The sequence below is a fragment of the Pseudophryne corroboree genome, unplaced genomic scaffold, assembly GCF_028390025.1.
Source record: "Pseudophryne corroboree isolate aPseCor3 unplaced genomic scaffold, aPseCor3.hap2 scaffold_280, whole genome shotgun sequence".
Lineage (NCBI taxonomy): Eukaryota > Metazoa > Chordata > Amphibia > Anura > Myobatrachidae > Pseudophryne > Pseudophryne corroboree.
This window is the reverse complement of record NW_026969463.1, coordinates 98,359-112,141: the sequence shown is the minus strand read 5'-3', so window position 1 is coordinate 112,141 and position 13,783 is coordinate 98,359.

Genomic DNA, 13,783 nt, shown 5'->3' with positions numbered 1-13,783 from the left:
GGTTGAGTATCCCTTATCCAAAATGCTTGGGACCAGAGGTATTTTGGATATGGGATTTTTCCGTATTTTGGAATAATTGCATACCATAATGAGATATCATGGTGATGGGACCTAAATCTAAGCACAGAATGCATTTATGTTACATATACACCTCATACACACAGCATGAAGGTAATTTTAGCCAATATTTTTTATAACTTTGTGCATTAAACAAAGTGTGTCTACATTCACACAATTCATTTATGTTTCATATACACCTTATATACACAGCCTGAAGGTCATTTAATACAATATTATTAATAACTTTGTGTATTAAACAAAGTTTGTGTACAATGAAAAACAGATGAGAGGATAGATCAAAGGCGATAACAAATAAATACTTTTGATATACGTCACATAATATGGTGTCCTTTTGGATATTCAATCTCTCAATTTTCCCATGATATCCAGATGTCAAACATGCAAAAAAGAGAGATAATACACATGCATGGGTGGTATTGCTTTCAACAATTAATATAAGCAACCAATGAGTGTCCAGAAAATGAAGCCTGAAGTGCTGGACCCAACTTGATAGTAGATGAGAATAGTATCTCGCCACCAATTTATCAATATTTTGTGGACGTACCGAAACTCACATTAAAATGTGTAGGAACAGGTGTATAAAGGTATCTTTAAACTGCTATTTACCACGTGATGTAACACAGAAAAAGAGCTATTTTAAGAGGGCGTACCCCACTCACTTTGGAGGGGGATTAATTCCACATATAAAGGTATCTTTCAAGCCAGGATCAGGAATGACATCAAAAAATTAATCAAAGGGTTTTTATTAAAAGTTCATAAAACAGCAATCTGATGTTTTTCTAAGTAGTTTCCACTCTCTGGTACAAAACATGCAGGTCAGATGTAGTAGACAAAAAAACTGATGTAATCCGGTTTTACACCAGTACTGTCACGTTGAATATACTCCAAAAGTGGTATCTCATAAAAACAAAAGGTAAAAAATATAACTAAAAAGAATGAAAAACTCACTACCTGGTTTTCACCTGAAAGATACCTTTATATGTGGAATTAATCCCCCTCCAAAGTGAGTGGGGTACGCCCTCTTAAAATAGCTCTTTTTCTGTGTTACATCACGTGGTAAAATATTGATAAATTGGTGGCGAGATACTATTCTCATCTACTATCAAGTTGGGTCCAGCACTTCAGGCTTCATTTTCTGGACACTCATTGGTTGCTTATATTAATTGTTGAAAGCAATACCACCCATGCATGTGTATTATCTCTCTTTTTTGCATGTTTGACATCTGGATATCATGGGAAAATTGAGAGATTGAATATCCAAAAGGACACCATATTATGTGACGTATATCAAAAGTATTTATTTGTTATCGCCTTTGATCTATCCTCTCATCTGTTTTTCATTGAATATTGTTTTGATCTGTTATTTGGACTGATCTGCAGAGGATTTAGATTGGGCTGACAACTTTTTGCGCCAGGAATTTACACTACTGTGTTTTAATAAAGTTTGTGTACATTGAGCCATCAAAAAACAAAGGTTTCACTATCTCACTCTCACTCAAAAAAGTCCGTATTTCGGAATATTCCGTATTTCGGAATATTTGGATATGGGATACTCAACCTGTATAAACATACTTTATTAAATAACACCTCAAACTATCATACCCAGGATTCAAACCTATAACCTGTTGAATTCTAATCAAACACCCTACCCATTGAGCTACTTGATCCTGCATCTATTCTAACCTCCAAAAACAGATTCAGTTGCATTTTCCAGCGTGTTTTGTTTGCGCCTTTGCAAATGTCTTACATCGACAAACTTATTTAGTACTATTTTGCAAATAGGGTTACATTGTCGCAACATTGTGTTCCCTAATTGCTTGATTTTTTAAATGCAACAATTGATAAAGACACCTGATAATTGCTCTGTGGAGTCTTATTTTGTGTCTACTTCTTATCTACATTTAATTCCCTACCTCTAATCAAGGCATTTTTAAATGCTGGGGGCTGCCAGGACGTGAGGCCTACCTAGACTTTAGATCTGAATTTGAATGTACTTGTGAACTAACTTAATTTCCTACTTCTAAATTCATTCCTAAATTCACTACTTACATTAATCCTGTGGTTGGGCATTTTGAGCCTTCAATTGTGGGCATTGTTTTGTGTCCAGACCAGCAGCTGGTGGTGTGCATTTGCTGGAAAGGCATCGAAGACCTCCGATATGCTGCATCTCCTGATGTGTGTCTCCCTCAAGTGGCTGTCAGCAAATGCATGCTAGACACCCCATTCCAAGCTGATTGTGACATCACGGAACATGCATCATAGAACAGGCATGCTAGAATATGGGTCTTCAACCTGCGACCCTCCAGCTGCTGTGGAACTACACATCCCAGCATGCCCAGCCTCAGTTTTAGCATACCTTAATAGCAAAACTGTGGCAGGGCATGCTGGGATGTGTAGTTTCACAGCAGCTGGAGGGCCACAGGATGAAGACCCATGTGCTAGAGCCAAGCCGCAGGTACATTGAATGCTAGCAAGCTGAATGTTTAAATCATTTTTGTTCCGCAGCATTCCAATGCGGAAGATTCCATGGAACCAGAGATTATTCCATTGAGAAGGACATGCTGCCTGGATGACTGCACTGTGCAAATTAAATCACGGAGCCAGTTGGCTTGTGGGTGGCTCTGGTGACTGGGTGGTTGGGTGGGCGGTGTGTCGGAGGTGGAGCACATGCAAATGAATGTGTATCATCCAGCTAGTGAGAGTGAAAACTCATGCAGGAGTGTGCCTGCTTGTCAGTGGGTTATGCACCTTGCCAGGCGTCAAATCTACATGGAGCAGCTGGAGGGGACAAGAGCAGGTTTGCAAAATATAGATAGAAGAGCATATATGCTGGCGCATTTTCCATGATTGTGTCAGCTTATGTTTTGGTGCACTGCACTTTCCTTCACTAAGTTTTAGCCATTTTGGTTAAACGCAAGTGTAGTTGCTTCTCGCCCTTTTGGCTGTGATCTTGTATCGTGGTTGAAGAGTCTGCTGGAGGGATTGTTTTCTTCATTGGCGAGAGATTGAAGATATTCCAGGATGGAAGGCTTGGGAACACTATCCGTTTTTCAGTTGTGGAAGAGTTGAAAGACCGGATTGGACTACATTCTATAGTAAAGTCTTTGTATTTATTAATCCTCCCTTTATATGTGTCTGTCTTTCAATAAAGCTTCGGGCTTGTGATTCCCTCACCCTCTTACACTCCACACCCATAGCCTTATTAACTGTTGTATTATTGTATTGTTTAAATGTATAGTGCAGTTCATGATTTATAGTGTAGGCTGGCCTGTACTGTAGTTCTTGAACTGTACTATACCGACAGCATTTGTATTGTGTTTTGGCTGTGCTGCAACACGGTACTTATGTGTGTAATGTTTATGTATGTTTTTTTGCTTCTTTATGTCAATAAAGACTGCTTTTTCAATCCAATATCTGAAAACAATCAATGTTTATCTTTGATGGCAATAGAAGTGGTATGATATTTGCTGCTTTTGAAAGGCAATATCTGATATGTCCCCTATCTGGGAACCATATATTAAATGGCTTTTCAGAAAAGGGAGATGGGAGAAGAGCTTTCAGTACTTGTAGGACCGATGCACATTTCCTATTCTAGCCTCCAAAAACAGATTCAGTTGCATTTTCCAGCGTGTTTTGGATGCGCCTTTGCAAATGTCTTACACCGACAAACTTATTTAGTACTATTTTGCAAATAGGGTTACATTGTTGCAACATTGTGTTCCCTAATTGCTTGATTTTTTAAATGCAACAATTGATAAAGACACCTGATAACTGCTCTGTGGAGTCTTATTTTGTGTCTACTTCTTATCTACATTTAATTCTCTACCTCTAATCAATGCATTTTTAAATGCTGGGGGCTGCCAGGACGTGAGGCCTACCTAGACTTTAGATCTGAATTTGAATGTACTTGTGAACTAACTTAATTTCCTACTTCTAAATTCATTCCTAAATTCACTACTTACATGAATCCTGTAGTTGGGCATTTTGGGACTTCGATTGTGGGCATTGTTTTGTGTCCAGACCAGCAGCAGGTGGTGTGCATTTGCTGGAAAGGCATCGAAGACCTCCGATATGCTGCATCTCCTGATGTGTGTCTCCCTCAAGTGTCTGTCAGCAAATGCCTGCTAGACACCCCATTCCAAGCTGATTGTGACATTACGGTACATGCATCATAGAACAGGCATGCTAGAACATGGGTCTTCAACCTGCGACCCTCCAGCTGCTGTGGAACTACATATCCCAGCATGCCCTGCCTCAGTTTTAGCATACCTTAATAGCAAAACTGTGGCAGGGCATGCTGGGATGTGTAGTTTCACAGCAGCTGGAGGGCCACAGGATGAAGACCCATGTGCTAGAGCCAAGCCGCAGGTACATTGAATGCTAGCAAGCTGAATATTTAAATCCTTTTTGTTCCGCAGCATTCCAATGTGGAAGATTCCATGGAACCAGAGATCCTTCCATTGAGAAGGACATGCTGCCTGGATGACTACACTGTGCAAATTAAATCACGGAGCCAGATGGTTTGTGGGTGGCTCTGGTGACTGGGTGGTTGGGTGGGTGGTGTGTCGGAGGTGAAGCACATGCAAATGATTGTGTATCATCCAGCTAGTGAGAGAGAAAACTCATGCAGGAGTGTGCCTGCTTGTCAGTGGGTTATGCACCTTGCCAGACGTAAAATCTACATAGAGCAGCTGGAGGGGAAAAGAGCAGGTTTGCAAAATACAGATAGAAGAGCATATATGCTGGCACATTCTCCATGATTGTGTCAGCTTATGTTTTGGTGCACTGCACTTTCCTCCACTAAGTTTTAGCCATTTTTGTTAAGCTCAAGTGTAGTTACTTCTCAGCCTTTTGGCTGTGATCTTGTATCGTGGTTGAAGGGTCTGCTGGAGGGAGGGATTGTTTTCTTCATTGGCGAAAGACCAAAGATATTCCAGGATGGAAGGCTTGGGAACACTATCCGTTTTTCAGTTGTGCAAGAGCACAGAGGTCGGATTGGACTACATTCTATAGTAAAGGATACCTTTCTATTTATTGCCCCTCCCCTTATATGTGTCTGTGTTACAATAAAGCTTCGGTCTTGTGATTCCCTCACACTCTTACACTCCACACACATAGCCTTATTAACTGTTGTATTATTGTATAGTTTAAATGTATAGTGCAGTTCATGATTTATAGTGTAGGCTGGCCTGTGCTGTAGTTCTTGAACTGTACTATACCGACAGCATTTGTATTGTGCTTTGGCTGTGCTGCAACACAGTACTTATGTGTGTAATGTTTATGTATGTTTTTTTGCTTCTTTATGTCAATAAAGACTGCTTTTTCAATCCAATATCTGAAAACAATCAATGTTTATCTTTGATGGCAATAGAAGTGGTATGATATTTGTTGCTTTTGAAAGGCAATATCTGATATGTCCCCTATCTGGGAACCATATATTAAATGGCTTTTCAGAAAAGGAAGATGGTAGAAGAGCTTTCAGTACTTGTAGGACCGATGCACATTTCCTATTCTAGCCTCCAAAAACAGATTCAGTTGCATTTTCCAGCGTGTTTTAAATGCGCCTTTGCAAATGTCTTACATCGACAAACTTATTTAGTACTATTTTGCAAATAGGGTTACATTGTTGCAACATTGTGTTCCCTAATTGCTTGATTTTTTAAATGCAACAATTGATAAAGACACCTGATAACTGCTCTGTGGAGTCTTATTTTGCGTCTACTTCTTATCTACATTTAATTCCCTACCTCTAATCAAGGCATTTTTAAATGCTGGGGGCTGCCAGGACGTGAGGCCTACCTAGACTTTAGATCTGAATTTGAATGTACTTGTGAACTAACTGAATTTCCTACTTCTAAATTCATTCCTAAATTCACTACTTACATGAATCCTGTAGTTGGGCATTTTGGGACTTCGATTGTGGGCATTGTTTTGTGTCCAGACCAGCAGCAGGTGGTGTGCATTTGCTGGAAAGGCATCGAAGACCTCCGATATGCTGCATCTCCTGATGTGTGTCTCCCTCAAGTGGCTGTCAGCAAATGCCTGCTAGATACCCCATTCCAAGCTGATTGTGAAATCACGGAACATACATCATAGAACAGACATGCTAGAACATGGGTCTTCAACCTGCGACCCTCCAGCTGCTGTGGAACTACACATCCCAGCATGCCCTGCCTCAGTTTTAGCATACCTTAATAGCAAAACTGTGGCAGGGCATGCTGGGATGTGTAGTTTCACAGCAGCTGGAGGGCCACAGGATGAAGACCCATGTGCTAGAGCCAAGTCGCAGGTACATTGAATGCTAGCAAGCTGAATATTTAAATCCTTTTTGTTCCGCAGCATTCCAATGCGGAAGATTCCATGGAACCAGAGATCCTTCCATTGAGAAGGACATGCTGCCTGGATGACTACACTGTGCAAATTAAATCACGGAGCCAGTTGGTTTGTGGGTGGCTCTGGTGACTGGGTGGTTGGGTGGGTGGTGTGTTAGAGGTGAAGCACATGCAAATGATTGTGTATCATCCAGCTAGTGAGAGAGAAAACTCATGCAGGAGTGTGCCTGCTTGTCAGTGGGTTATGCACCTTGCCAGACGTCAAATCTACATAGAGCAGCTGGAGGGGACAAGAGCAGGTTTGCAAAATATATATAGAAGAGCATATATGCTGGCACATTCTCCATGATTGTGTCAGCTTTTGTTTTGGTGCACTGCACTTTCCTCCACTAAGTTTTAGCCATTTTTGTTAAGCTCAAGTGTAGTTGCTTCTCGGCCTTTTGGCTGTGATCTTGTATCGTGGTTGAAGGGTCTGCTGGAGGGAGGGATTGTTTTCTTCATTGGCGAAAGACCAAAGATATTCCAGGATGGAAGGCTTGGGAACACTATCCGTTTTTCAGTTGTGCAAGAGCACAGAGGTCGGATTGGACTACATTCTATAGTAAAGGATACCTTTCTATTTATTGCCCCTCCCCTTATATATGTCTATGTTACAATAAAGCTTCGGTCTTGTGATTCCCTCACACTCTTACACTCCACACACATAGCCTTATTAACTGTTGTATTATTGTATAGTTTAAATGTATAGTGCAGTTCATGATTTATAGTGTAGGCTGGCCTGTGCTGTAGTTCTTGAACTGTACTATACCGACAGCATTTGTATTGTGTTTTGGCTGTGCTGCAACACAGTACTTATGTGTGTAATGTTTATGTATGTTTTTTTGCTTCTTTATGTCAATAAAGACTGCTTTTTCAATCCAATATCTGAAAACAATCAATGTTTATCTTTGATGGCAATAGAAGTGGTATGATATTTGCTGCTTTTGAAAGGCAATATCTGATATGTCCCCTATCTGGGAACCATATATTAAATGGCTTTTCAGAAAAGGAAGATGGTAGAAGAGCTTTCAGTACTTGTAGGACCGATGCACATTTCCTATTCTAGCCTCCAAAAACAGATTCAGTTGCATTTTCCAACGTGTTTTGGATGCGCCTTTGCAAATGTCTTACACCGACAAACTTATTTAGTACTATTTTGCAAATAGGGTTACATTGTTGCAACATTGTGTTCCCTAATTGCTTGATTTTTTAAATGCAACAATTGATAAAGACACCTGATAACTGCTCTGTGGAGTCTTATTTTGCGTCTACTTCTTATCTACATTTAATTCCCTACCTCTAATCAAGGCATTTTTAAATGCTGGGGGCTGCCAGGACGTGAGGCCTACCTAGACTTTAGATCTGAATTTGAATGTACTTGTGAACTAACTTAATTTCCTACTTCTAAATTTATTCCTAAATTCACTACTTACATGAATCCTGTAGTTGGGCATTTTGGGACTTCGATTGTGGGCATTGTTTTGTGTCCAGACCAGCAGCAGGTGGTGTGCATTTGCTGGAAAGGCATCGAAGACCTCCGATATGCTGCATCTCCTGATGTGTGTCTCCCTCAAGTGGCTGTCAGCAAATGCCTGCTAGATACCCCATTCCAAGCTGATTGAGACATCACGGAACATACATCATAGAACAGGCATGCTAGAACATGGGTCTTCAACCTGCGACCCTCCAGCTGCTGTGGAACTACACATCCCAGCATGCCCTGCCTCAGTTTTAGCATACCTTAATAGCAAAACTGTGGCAGGGCATGCTGGGATGTGTAGTTTCACAGCAGCTGGAGGGCCACAGGATGAAGACCCATGTGCTAGAGCCAAGCCGCAGGTACATTGAATGCTAGCAAGCTGAATGTTTAAATCCTTTTTGTTCCGCAGCATTCCAATGCGGAAGATTCCATGGAACCAGAGATTATTCCATTGAGAAGGACATGCTGCCTGGATGACTGCACTGTGCAAATAAAATCACGGAGCCAGTTGGCTTGTGGGTGGCTCTGGTGACTGGGTGGTTGGGTGGGCGGTGTGTCGGAGGAGCAGCTGGAGGGGAAAAGAGCAGGTTTGCAAAATACAGATAGAAGAGCATATATGCTGGCACATTCTCCATGATTGTGTCAGCTTATGTTTTGGTGCACTGCACTTTCCTCCACTAAGTTTTAGCCATTTTTGTTAAGCTCAAGTGTAGTTGCTTCTCAGCCTTTTGGCTGTGATCTTGTATCGTGGTTGAAGGGTCTGCTGGAGGGAGGGATTGTTTTCTTCATTGGCGAAAGACCAAAGATATTCCAGGATGGAAGGCTTGGGAACACTATCCGTTTTTCAGTTGTGCAAGAGCACAGAGGTCGGATTGGACTACATTCTATAGTAAAGGATACCTTTTGTGACAAGAACACTGGGATAGTGTTTGAGGGCAGGTATATTTGTCCCAGGTTCTTGTCTTACATGTTTTAGAAAATGTTAACTTCTAGGAAAAATGCTTTTTGTTTTGTCTGAACCTTTTCAGTTTGCTGTAAAAGCTGGGTAAAGGCTCTGAGAGAGAGATAAGGCGAGTTCTAGACATTGGGCCCAGTTCGGGTCTTTGGCCTCACAGAGGGCTAATCAGGGTTTCAGCTGTGTAAGTGTGTTATAGTGCTGCTAACCTGATTAGTATGGGCAGACTGCCTGGGAAGGCTGAGGGATCTGTGTGTGAGAGACACGTTTTCTGATGCAAGTAAGCTATACAGTATGTACTGAAGAACTCTGTGTTTTGTTTAGTGACAGTTAGGAATATCTTATGTTTAGTTAGTGCCGGACAGGCAAGGTATTTTTATTTTGGGGTTTGTTTTATTTTCTGTTTCAATAAAACTGGCCGGGGTCAGTTGTACCATAAACTGGACTTGTGTTGTTCCTCAGCTGCTGCGTGCTACCATATTCCCCAGGAAAAGGCGCCTTGCACCCCTACAGTGTTACAACTTGGTGGAGAATGCGAGCAACCCCGTTCTGCGCATAAGTGAAAGCAGCAGCTTTGTGAGGCCTGCAGAAAACGGTGGTTTATGCAGATACAGCCCAGTGTGAAGTTACTGAGACTCACCCCTGAGGGTTTGATATATGTCTTGGGTGAAAGCAGCTACAAAGCCGCCTGAAAAATCTGTCGACATGGAGGATCTGCATAAAGCCTTGCTGCAAGCTACAGCGGCTCAGCAGGAGGCCAACCGACAGCAGCAGGTGGCAATGGAGGAAAATAGGAGACAGCAGCAGGTGGCTATTGACGAACTTTACCGGCAACAGCGTCAGGATAGAGAGGCCTTAACAGAAGTGGTGCAGAGCCTTGCAGCCCGGATTGGAGATGTGGCCGTCAGTGCTCCGACCAGCTCTAGTTCTATACGGGCCAGTCACTTCTTGCAGAAAATGACAGAGGCTGACGATGTGGAGGCCTACTTGACCACGTTTGAAAGGACTGCAGAGCGTGAGAACTGGCCAAAAGCACAGTGGGCCAGTCTGCTGGCACCTTTTCTGTCAGGTGAGCCCCAAAAAGCGTACTTTGATTTAAGCCCTGCTGAGGCTCGGGACTATGATAAACTAAAGACTGAGATCCTGACCCGCCTGGGAGTCACGCTGTCAGTACGAGCACAACGGGTGCACCGTTGGGTGTACGCCATGGAGAAGCCTCCGCGCTCTCAGATGCACGACCTTATTCAGCTAACAAAAAAATGGCTACAGCCAGAGACATTAACTGGTCCCCAGATGGTTGAAAGAGTCGTCATGGACCGCTACTTGAGATCTTTGCCCATGGTCCTGCGCAAGTGGGTGAGCCATGGAAACCCGGGTACTGCTGACCAATTAGTAGACATGGTAGAGCGGTATTTGGCAGCAGAGGAACTACTGATGACCACCCAGCAACCCATAGATCCTCGACAGCGCCCTTCAGTAAAGACTGGTAAGACTGTTCCGTGGGAAAATGTTGCTGGGCGGTTAAGAGAACGCAAGGCTGGAGAGACTGTAAACACTGGCCCTGGAGACAGGCCAATGGGGCTAGAACGGTCTATGTTGCCCAAACGGGTTGATAATCGTGTGGTTAAATGTTTTAGATGTGGTATGCCAGGTCATGTTGTTGCCAATTGCCCAGTCATGCAAGAACCCATGCAATGTGATGCTGCCTTTGAATGTCGCAGAATGTCTTTCTTTGCTAGGTTAGCCTGTACTGTGGTACCTTCACCTGAGCTGGAAAAACAAATGTGTGATGTGTTCTTAGAGGGTAACCGGGTAGAGGCCTTGCTAGATTCAGGAAGTTTAGTTACCCTCGTGAAAGCTGGGTTAGTGAACCCCTTAAAGGTCCAGCAAATACCTATTGGGGTAACTTGCATACATGGGGATACCCAACATTATGCCACTGCTGAGGTGAATATAGAAACTTGTTGTGGGTCAGCAATGGTTAAAGTGGGACTGGTCCCTACCTTGGTGCATGAGGCCATAATAGGGAGGGATTTTCCTCATTTTTGGAAACTGTGGGAATCACGGTTATCAACAGATGTGAGAAGTAAAAAGCCAGTTGATAATACCGGTGATTTTATGGATGTACGTGGGTCTTCGGAACTTTCTGGCCCTTTGCCTTTTGCTAGTTTGGCTGGGGAAGTGACAGATGGGGAGTCCAGTGAGGACCCTCTTGCCGGGAACAGAGACATAGTAGTTAGAACTGAAAGCGTGCCTGACCTGGAGGTAAAGAAGGATCTGTTTGCGTCTGAACAGTTAAAGGATCCTACCTTAATAAAGGCTAGAGAGAATGTTAAGATTGTTAATGGGGAACCTGTGGTACCAGGTGACAGGGTTACGTATCCCCACATGGCCATCTGTAATGAGCTCTTGTACCACATTGTCAAAAGGGGTGAGGATGTGGTAGAACAGCTGGTAGTTCCCCAGCCTTATCGGAGAACGGTACTAGATTTAGCTCATAGTCACGTTACCGCAGGACATTTAGGGGCAGAAAAAACCACTGAAAGAGTTTTACAAAGGTTCTTTTGGCCAGGGGTTTATAAAGAAGTGTCTGAATATTGTTCTTCCTGTCCTGAATGCCAGTATCATGCCCCTAGACCCCATTTCAGGAGCCCACTAGTTCCCATGCCTATTATAGAGGTCCCGTTTGACAGAATAGCCATGGATCTCGTGGGGCCCTTGTTAAAGTCTGCTCGGGGCCATCAGTATATCCTGGTAATTATGGACTATGCCACTCGATATCCTGAGGCTGTCCCTTTACGCACTATCACAACCAAGGCGATAGCTAAGGAGCTGGTGCAGGTATTTAGTAGAGTGGGAATACCAAAAGAAATTTTGACTGACCAAGGTACTCCATTTATGTCAAGGATCATGAAAGAATTGTGCAAGTTATTTAAGGTCACTCACCTCAGGACGTCCATCTACCATCCCCAAACTGACGGGTTGGTGGAAAGGTTTAATAAAACATTAAAAAGTATGTTAAAAAAGGTTGTTGAGAGAGATGGGAAAAACTGGGATTGTTTGTTGCCCTACTTGTTAATGGCCATCAGAGAAGTTCCTCAGTCCTCTACGGGGTTTTCTCCGTTTGATTTGTTGTATGGTAGACACCCCAGAGGGTTGTTGGATATTGCCAAAGAGACGTGAGAAGGACAGCCCACTCCTTATAGAAGCGTTATTGAGCATGTAACACAAATGCAGGATAGGATTGCAGCCGTGGTACCTGTTGTCAGAGAGCACATGGAACAGGCCCAAAGTGCTCAACAGAGGGTCTATAACCGGAGTGCCAAGATACGGGAATTTGCTCCTGGAGATAGAGTTCTTGTTTTGGTACCCACTGTGGAAAGCAAATTCCTAGCTAAATGGCAGGGTCCATTTGAGATTAGGGAAAAAGTGAATGAGGTTAATTACAAAGTATACCAGCCGGGAAAGAGAAAACCCGAACAGATTTACCATGTTAACTTAATCAAACCCTGGAAAGATAGGTTGTCTCTGTCAGCGGAGCCTTGCCCTTCGGTGTCTTCACCCCGGTTGCTTCCCGCAGTGAAGGTGTCAGAGACATTATCAGCTGATCAGAACAATCAGGTTAAAGAATTTCTCATCCAAAATAGGGAGGTATTTTCAGAGCTGCCTGGCCGAACGACCATAATAAAACATGACATTGTCACAGAACCAGGGGTCAGGGTTCATTTAAAGCCATATAGGATTCCTGAAGCTCAGCGAGAAGCTATTTCTAAGGAAGTTAAAACCATGTTAGAACTTGGAGTCATAGAGGAGTCTAACAGTGAGTGGTCCAGTCCCATAGTGCTCATCCCGAAGCCCGACGGTAGCATACGCTTCTGTAATGACTTTCGTAAGTTAAATGAGGTGTCCAAGTTTGACGCATACCCCATGCCCCGTGTGGATGAGCTTGTAGAAAGGCTGGGAACAGCCAGGTTTCTCACCACATTGGACCTGACCAAAGGTTACTGGCAAATACCTTTATCTGATAGCGCCAAAGAAAAAACAGCCTTTTCGGTTCCGGAGGGGCTGTACCAGTATAAGATGTTACCCTTTGGGTTGCATGGGGCTCCAGCAACCTTTCAACGGGCGATGGATAAAATTTTGAGGCCCCATAGAAAATATGCAGCTGCCTATTTGGATGATGTGGTAATTCACAGTACAGACTGGGGGTCCCATTTGGTTAAAGTACAAGCAGTACTGGACTCAATCAGAGAGGCAGGGTTAACTGCTAACCCAAAGAAGTGCTGCCTCGCAATGGAGGAGGTCAAATACTTGGGCTTCACCATAGGCAGAGGTCTGATTAGGCCCCAATTGAATAAAGTTGATGCTATTCAAAACTGGCCTCGTCCAGTGAATAAAAAACAGGTAAGGGCTTTTTTGGGAATTACTGGGTACTATAGACGGTTTATTCCTAATTTTGCGACCACAGCGGTGCCGTTGTCAGACCTTACCAAAGGGAAGCAGTCAAATGTGGTGAAATGGAACCCTGATGCAGAAAAGGCGTTCCAAGCGTTAAAAGTGGCTTTGTGTTCACAACCGGTGTTGATAACACCAGATTTTTTCAAAAGAATTTGTGGTACAGACAGATGCCTCAGAGGTAGGGATAGGTGCTGTGCTGTCCCAAACCAGAGATGGGGACGAACACCCTATCATTTATTTGAGTAGGAAACTCAATGAGCATGAAAAAAGGTATGCCATTGTGGAAAAGGAGGCTTTGGCCATTAAGTGGGCACTAGATACCTTGAGATATTACCTCTTGGGTAGACAATTCAGACTAGTGACAGACCATGCCCCTTTAAAATGGATGTATGTAAATAGAGGCAAGAATGCTCGTGTAACTAGATGGTTTCTAGCGTT